The 8,466-nt window shown below is 35.3% G+C and overlaps 1 long non-coding RNA gene across 1 annotated transcript; it reads left to right on the top strand.

Annotated features, from left to right (window-relative positions):
* The first annotated feature begins 955 nt into the window (after positions 1 to 955).
* LOC140853813 (uncharacterized) lies at positions 956 to 8,213 on the top strand. The gene is made up of 3 exons (XR_012136917.1): positions 956 to 1,239; positions 7,116 to 7,292; positions 7,378 to 8,213. It is a non-coding gene; the product is annotated as an uncharacterized lncRNA (long non-coding RNA).
* Positions 8,214 to 8,466: the final 253 nt, after the last annotated feature.

Raw genomic sequence — 8,466 nt, 5'->3', positions numbered from 1 at the left:
GACTGGATAAGGAAAGGACTAGCAAAGCAGGGTATCTCAATGTTCTTTCTTGCACTAACGTATTCTAGTTGAAACTATCACAATTTTCTTTTTGTTTTGCTGTGTGGCAGCAAAACCTTGAAGCACTTGTGTTGTTGCGATACTAGAATTCCAGACTTCTTAAAACCCTGACCTTGATAAGGTTCCCTCTTTGAAAACATACAGACAATCATATCAACATCAATTCTTGTAGGATTATTCTAAATCCCAAGAGGGAGAATACTTAACCTGCTATGGGTTATGTGATAGGCCATCATTTGCTACTAGACAGAATTCTGCACCTAACTTTTAATTGTTAACCAAGTTTTCCAGATTTCTTGTCATATATCCATTTCTAAATCTAGTTAATCTCCAGCCATGGAGGATGGAATTTTAACTTCTATATGAATCGGACTTTTTTGATCCTATAGATCAAATATCAAATAACCTGTTGTTTGTTCTCTCGCAACTGATGTTCTGTTATTTAGCATACTTGGAAAACAAATGATGCACATAAATCCTAGCAAATTACTTATGAAAAATGGATCGCATGGATACAGGGTCCATATTGCTTTGTATCTTGATCGATCAAGTGTATAAGACAATGTCCTCTGACTAGTAGATTGAGGGTCATGTTTTAGTTTAGGGCATGATCAATGTTTTGTTGATAGATGTAACTCTTGGGATCATTTTGGTATGAAACTCAACAATCTCTTTGCAGTATGCTGATTAATATGCATAACATACATAGTTTGTCTCCAATGCTTTTCTTTTCTTTTCATCTTGTTCTTTCCTTTTGCTTTTTTTGATAACTTGGTTTCAGTTCAGAGCATTATAGTCTCCATAGTCTATGCTAAAATATCTGCCACTGAGCCATATAATGTATTGGGCAGCATGGATTTTATTTTATAAGCTCATGATCTTTGTATAGGTAAATGATCCCCTTCTAACAATAGTTGAATTATTTTTTATTTAGCCTTCCCCTGTCCTGGTTCATGGGTCATGACATTTTAGATTTTCTATCTCTTCACCTTTGATTTTATTGCTGGGCATCATTTTAATCTCTCTCTCTCCCTAGAAGGTTCAGCCCTTCTTTGTGTGATATTTATAATGTTTTGTAGTTTAGTTTTGATGATTTTTTTTTGTTATCTTTTTCACTTTTGGAAATTTGAAGGCTATGATTCCAAGGGTGCTGTTGTGTCTGGAGATAAAACAAAAGAGGTATCTTAAATTTCACCATACTGAGTTATTTAATGGTCTGTATAATTCTGAGTAGTTTATGCTTGTTAGAGAGATTGCTGAAATTGCAGCATATTTTGTTGATATTGCTTGTAATATTGCAAAATCCTCTTCTGTTAAATTGGAAAAATGCTTCAGTATTAGCTAAAGTTGCTTATTTCTTTACCTGTTTGAAGTTGAGATCAGCAAATTATTACTTTCCTGTTACTTATATGTTCCTGGGTTGTTGAAATAACTACTTGGTTGTTGCATTTTCGTTTATTATAGAGTGTTAAGTGTAAATTCTTAGAAATGACATTTGTTGCTTATTTGATGACATGCGGAGAATGTGTTACAATGTTTAAATGATACATCTCATCAAGCCTTTGTTACAAACAAAATTGATAGATCTGTCCTTTATTTGTGAACTCATGTCTATGGAGCATGAGTTCTCAAGTAATACAATTGTTGGCTAGGAGTTCTTGAGAGTGTTTATATGTGTATGATGGCATCCTCCCTTTTGACCTATTTTTTTAATGCATCAAGCTTTCATCTTGGGCAAAGTATACCTGCTTAGGGAGTGAACAATTGCCAAAAAAGAACCAAATAACTTTAGCGTGGGCTTATGCATCATTCTAGATATTACAACAATCCAAGTGCTGCCCAACTTTTTGGGTTTGGCCTTGTCCTCTATGTACATTCTTTGTCATGGTTATGATTGAAAGCTCATGGGAACGTTGAACCTATGAATGCGATTGGTTAGAAATGATAATGGTGAATGCTGAAACACATAGTACCAAGGGAATTTGCTTGGGGATAATTACTTGGTTCAAGGATTGAAAATATTAGGTATTGAGACCTGTGCTAGTATTCCATTGAGTCGATGTGGCGCTGTTATTCTTGGGATGGCCCTGCATCTTGGTAATGTATTGGGATAATTTCTTGTGTTTTTTGTTTTTCCAATGTTTTAAGTTTTTATATTAAATAAATTTTTATCGAATATTTTTTTCTATATTTATGTGGTTTGGGAGATTTTTGGAAGGTGCATGTCATCGTACTCATATTGGCACCAATGGTTCCAGTAATGTTTAAAAAATTGTCCATACATATAATGAGATATCACCTCTAAGTCATATGTCATTCAAGTATAATCAAATTATGAATTTGAATAAAGTCATAATCCAGTAATCCAGTTCTACTCCCAAATGGAGTGCATGTCTTTCACCCTTGCTTACATCCTATATCTATGTAGCATAAAAAATTCAATCTAAATGGAAGTATAATTTATTTAATTTCTGGGACTAGACTCAGTTGGAACCTGAGCACATCTAAATTGCACCAATATTACTTAAAATTTGGTAGCATGTGTATGTCACAAGTGCAAGCACGCTATCATTTTCTAAAACTTGCATATTTGTTATTTAAAAAGTCACTTTTTGGTAAATTAATATTTTAGGTAAACTATAACCAAAAGGTGATAAAATATAGTTGTAGAATAAACCATGATCTACATATCTAAGAATCGACCTGAGATTTGATTGGATTAATATGGGGCAACAAATTTTGGGGTGTAAGCTTTTGAGTTACCCCCAAAACCATGAAATCTACGTGCCTTGAGCATGAATCCAAGAATTGCATTATATTTTCCTGAAATTTTGGCAGAGTCTCCCCAAGTTTTGCAATTATCTAAGGATTTTGGCCAGAATTTTGGCAGTCTCACATGACTATCTGCATGCTTATCATTCTATATGATCGATGTCTTGGTACCTTTTAGTGTATCTTTCAATTAGCCCAAGTATTTAACCTGGACATTTCAAGCGATGCTAAGACACCAACCATTATCAACATCCCCTTTTTATGCACGCTCCAAGGCCATGTATGCCGTGCACAGCTCAAGCTATGGAGCACACATTTTTATAGACTCCCTAAGAGCAATTTGCACTTAACTTTTTGCTATAGCATTCTAGGCAATCTGGATCCCTACTATCATATGTTCCCAAAGATGTTATGTTTGCAAAAACCACAAATTTACCAATCAAATATGAAAATAAATTTTTATAATATTTAATGAGGTGGTAATCCTAATTGCTAGTGCATAATCACACATTAACAGGAGAAATTATTTTCAATTTTTTCTCCTCAATACATAGTTTCATAGCATATCTTTTACCTAGAAATCCATGTGCATTTAAATGGTGGCAAGTTTCCTATTTTGATTACTTTTAATGCTAACAATGCTTCCTTTTTCTTTCTTTTAGAAGGATAGTAAATTTTATTGATGCTAGAAAATAAGTTTAGTTTATCATATAAATACCATGGTCCATTTAGGCATTGGAATTGAATATAAAATTCTAGTACATGTAGAAGGTTTAAACAATTCAAATTTTTTGCTTGAGTTAACTGAACCTTTGCTTGATTTGCTGTAGTTATATATTGATGCATTAAAGAATTCTGGATTTTAAATGTTGAAGCTTATTTTTATGATAAACAAGAAAAAAAAAAGATATTCCTGGCAAATTGAAAGGAATGTGAAGGCCTATTAAAGGGTCTCATGACCTCTTGATTTGAATCTCTATTCGCATTTGAGGTCTCTGGTTGCATGGCAAACTCACTTTTGATGGTAAAGAAAAGGTAACAAGGTTTTGGAGACACGTTATTCTTATCAAACCAATAAGCAAGTTGCGCTTACCATGCATCAAGGGTGCACTATATGTTTCAACTTGGTATCATTTGTTATCTTAGGAAAAATTTCCTATATGAGGCGTTTCTCTTTTATATTTTTATTTCAATGATCTTGCTACTGTCAAAATCTCAATAGGTTTCCAATTTTGAGATGCTTTTTCTCAAATTTGATCCCCTATTTATTATGATTTTCTTAGCCTTTCATATACTTGAGTGAATATCTTGCTCACAGCTGTCACTCATTCCTGTGTTAATGTCTTTCCTGCTCTCTTCCATAACCACCTGGAGAGTACCATTATTGTTTGGTCATACATGTGATAACCCGGCCCAATTGGGCCCAAAACCAGCCCACAAAGCCCAAACGCAAAAAAAAAAAAAGAAAAGAAAAGGAGAACAGAGGAGAAGACTCCCAAAGGGAGTCTTCTTCCTCCTCTCACCGGCTCCCAATCGGAGTCGGAAAGAGCCCCCTCCGGCTCTATTTAAGGAGGAGAACCCTCCTCTCTCCCTCTCACCAAAGACCCGAGACTCAGTCGGCGGCAATCGTCGGAAAACCACCGTGGAGACCCGACCTGTGCCCGTCCATTTTCTCGTCGGAAAGCCTCGCCGGCGTCGAAGGTGAGTCTCCTCCTCCTTCCTCTCTTCTCCCCTTTCCTTCCCGCGCCGGTGTGCACGCTTGCCGGCGACCGGAGTCTCCGGATTTTGTTGCTGAAGAAACCTCTATTTTTGCCCATTTTTCTTCGATTTTTCGACATCGGTGGTCACCGCCGACCACCGGTTTGGTCCCTTCGGGCCATGGGATCGTCGGCCCTTATCGCCGGCCACCGCCATGACGACTGTGGCCTTTGGTTGGCCGAGCAAAGGAGGGGACCACATGGTCCCCTGTTTCAGCCCAAGACAACCGTGGGAAGAAGAAAAGAAAATGAAGAAGGAAAAAGAAAAGAAAAAGAAAAGAAGGAAAAGAAAAGAAAAAGAAAAAAAAAGAAGGAAAAGAAAAAGGAGAAGAAAAAAAAATTATATAAAATAATAGGACTCTCTCTCCATTTTCTCTCTACCTTCTCTCTCCATTTTCTCTCTCTAGATTCTCTCTCTATTTTCTCTCTAGATCTTTTTATCTCTTTTTATGGATTTTATCTCTCTAGGATCACTCTCTCTCTCTGATTGTAGCATAGATCCTAGGATAAACTTGAGATGAAAATATGATGATCTGAAATTGCTCCGAAATTCGTGCAGAATTGGATCCCGATCCGATCCTTATTCGAAATTGATAACATCAATCATGGTTAATCCATATTAAGTCACCCTAATATGACCTCTGATGATCTCAATCATGATTGCCACTTTTGAAGGATACGAAGATTCTCTCTCCACTTTCTCTCTACTTTCTCTCTCATGATTGACTTTCTCTCTCTAAGAAGGTCTATGAATCCTGTACCAAGTCATGCCTTCATCTTTTAGGGGCTCATGTTGACTCTAACAAGATGATCTAAAGTTGCTTTGATATCCGTGCTATATGTCAACCTCATTTGATCATATCAAGTATCTTTCAAATTCATTATTAATGAACTCTATTGATTGATCTTGATCTAATCTGTGCTTCACAATTTTTTGATCAAGTCACTTGAATCTGACCCTCAGATCAGAGATCCTGAATTGCCTTGGTATCTGGATGGTCCGACATATCCGGTCAATAGTCTTCTTTCCTTATGATTTAATCTTATTATATTCATGGAATAGAAATTGACGATGATTTGATATTTTAAATAGGATTAGCTGATTCTTCTAACGAAGTCTGAAGATCTAAGATGAACGAGGTAAGTAGATCTTATGCTCCTTATTTATTTTTAAATGATCATATTTTTATGCAAAGAATTGCTATTGATGAAATCATAATTTTTCATAAAATAAGGATCGACATATGTGATATGAAAAAGCATGTTTTATTATGAGCATTGATTTCATGAATATGTCTTATGAAAATAGCATGATTATAAAGCATGAATTTTATTATTTTTTCATCTATGTATATGTATGCTTTAAGAAAAAGATATAATGATTTCAAAGGCTCTCAGATGGCTATGAATGAATTCCTTCGGGAAGGTCGACATCCAGAGCTAGCATCCACACGAAACATGACCCTGCCAGCGGGTATAAAGTTGGCACATGAATTAAGAACTCTGTCGATTAAGAAACATGGCCCTGTCACGGGTATAATAGTGACCTTAGCACGAATATCTGTGAGCAATGTTTTGAAACATGACATGAATACATGATGAAAATGATTTACGATTCATGATTGTGAAATATACATGATTTATGCATGCATGATGAGTTTATAACTTGTTTTGTTATATGCTCTATGAAATACTTTATTTTGTATTATCTGTTATTTTCTAAATATTGCATTATCATGAAAAATTTATGCTTGATCCGATAAGGAAGCGCAAGTTCTACTTACTGGACTAGTGTAGCTCATATTCTTTTTGTTTTCTTTTTGTTTGAACAGAGGAATAAGGTTAGGATCGGCAAAAGGAATTCAGGCTTAAAGATCTGCATAGCAAGCTTGAAAATTTGGTAGCAGAAGTTTAGTTATTTTATAATCACGAATTTGTAGTTATTTATAAATATTGAGATTCGGATTGGTACTTGCTTTTGGATTTAGATGCTCTGAACCAATATTGGTTCGATTATTTGATGAATAATGGAATTGAATCTTTTTATTTGATGGATTTTAGATGATTATAATGGATTGGCTTCGTGTTATCGTGGGCTCCATCCTTCGGTAGCATAGCCGTGTTATGTTCCGGATTTGGGGCGGCGTGTATTGCACTACAGACTCCATTTTTGTGTTGCAACTGTTTTATGCTGCATGATAACCTAAAAATTGCATGTCATACAATAATTTGTTTCAAATGATTTTTAGACCCATGGAACCTAGAAGAACATGCACCAAGAGGCATCATCTTGAAAGATAAGGGTCATAGACTCATGCACTGTATCATATTCCTAACAAAGCTGTGTTTCTTCAAAAGCATATCATATCCATTTGTTTTCTTCTCTATAGATGTTTTGATTTGCATTCATAACAACTGTTTATTGGACATTCTACCTAATAGATAATGCCACTAATATTTCCATGGTATATAATGACACTAATTGATTTTTTTTTTTGCACATGCATTGTTGTTGGGCACTTAAAGGTATCTGGGTTTTTGAGAGATCACTCTTCCACCCTGGGGTAGACCAGCGTCTTTCAGTATAGGCCGTCTGAAGGCTTCTTTGAAGTATTTATCCAAAGGCATGGTCCTATTATCACAGAAAAGCTGGTCTCATACATGCATGACCGTTTTTGAATTCATCTTTCAAAATTATAACAGGTAACTGAGATTTCTGATTGAGTAGCTCCTATTTTTGACATAAATAATTAACTAACCTCTCTATCCTGTTACAACTGATTTGGAGGACCAGGATTTATTTTGTAAAGTTGATTGATAACCTAATTTTCATCATGCTTCAACAAATACAGATGACAGAATATTGTCATCGTGTCCTGAACCAACAGAGTTCCCTTTTGGTTATTCAGCATGCACATGAACAGACAGTGACTGAACTTCATTGGTTTGAAATCAATTTCAGGATGTCTTTGCTGATTTTCTTATATATTTAGCAATGCCTTTTTTTTCTTTTTTATTATGGGTTTATTGCTTTGATATCAATTTCAGGATGTCTTTGCTGATTCTCTTATATATTTAGCAATGCCTTTTTTTTCTTATTTTTTATTGTGGGTGGAGACAATGCCTTGTCCACACCAGTCCCTTGTTCACACAAGTTCTGTGATTGTCTGTAGCAAAGCATAAGGGATTCTCCCTGGTAAAGACAGAGAAACAAGTTTGATCCTGGGGAAACCTTGAAGAGAAACCTTTCAAGAGCAAAACGTCTTAGAAAGGGAGTGTAAGTCCAGTTTTTCTGCTGTACATTCTTCAAGTCCTGGAGGTATGAATGACTGTGTCAATAAATTAGCAACTCTTCGCATGTATTTGGTTGTCATTTGATTTTTTTTTTTTCCATCCTTTTTTTGGCTCAGATCGCTTAGCAGAACTCTTATGGCATGATTCTTTTTCCTCTCTGAAATGTACTAGGAATTCTCCATCTTCCAAATTGGTCTTTTTTAAAAGATCTTAATATTAAAGCTCTATTAAAATAGTGCATGTAAAAAATGTTTGCGTAGCTGTTGCTTTCTTGCAGCTAATCTGGTCATGGGCATTGTAAAAACATGTTTGTGGTTCTTTAAAATTCAATGTTATGATATTTCCTTACCTTTAAAATATGTTGCTTGCCCTATCTTAAATAATATTTGTCACGATCATAAAATTCTAATGTAGATGATATATAGCTCTATATATTTAAGTGATAAGAGTTGAAAGTTCCAGGCTGTAGATAGTTTAGAGCCAAGGATGTAGGCAACAGGCTGATTGTTTAAAGTGATCCTCAAAAGAAGCCAGCTTTGCATCTGAGTTGGTACGATTCATGTTGTATTCTTTTATGCATTTG

The sequence above is a fragment of the Elaeis guineensis genome, chromosome 14 (genome assembly GCF_000442705.2).
Source record: "Elaeis guineensis isolate ETL-2024a chromosome 14, EG11, whole genome shotgun sequence".
In the NCBI taxonomy this organism is placed as follows: domain Eukaryota; kingdom Viridiplantae; phylum Streptophyta; class Magnoliopsida; order Arecales; family Arecaceae; genus Elaeis; species Elaeis guineensis.
This window is presented reverse-complemented; position numbering and strand designations above follow the sequence as displayed.